The sequence below is a fragment of the Aptenodytes forsteri genome, unplaced genomic scaffold (genome assembly GCF_000699145.1).
Source record: "Aptenodytes forsteri isolate BGI_AS27 unplaced genomic scaffold, ASM69914v1 Scaffold72, whole genome shotgun sequence".
NCBI classification, from domain to species: domain Eukaryota; kingdom Metazoa; phylum Chordata; class Aves; order Sphenisciformes; family Spheniscidae; genus Aptenodytes; species Aptenodytes forsteri.
Window position 1 is genome coordinate 8,344,950 of NW_008796193.1, and position 351 is coordinate 8,345,300.

Genomic DNA, 351 nt, shown 5'->3' on the forward strand with positions numbered 1-351 from the left:
CCCGGCCGCCCAGCCGAGGCAGCGCGATTTCCTGTTGTGTCGCCGCTGACCTTCGAGCAAAATCGCAGCGGGGGCCCCGGGCCCGGGGGACGGCTTCCTGCCTCCGGCCGCTTCCTCCCTTGGCTCAGGGCGCGGGAAGGGCGTCCCCGGGTGCCCTCCGGGGATTGCTCACCTGCCCCCTGGCCTGAGCGCTCGGCTGCTGGGACCTCGGTGGGCAGCGCCTCGGCTCGGGACCGGGGGGTGAAGGTGGCCCTGGAATCTGCAGAAGAGGTGGCATCAGTGACCCTGCGCTGGGTGGCCCCGGGAGCATCAGCCCTGATGGGGTCCTGCTCCTGGCTGTGGCAGCCAGGC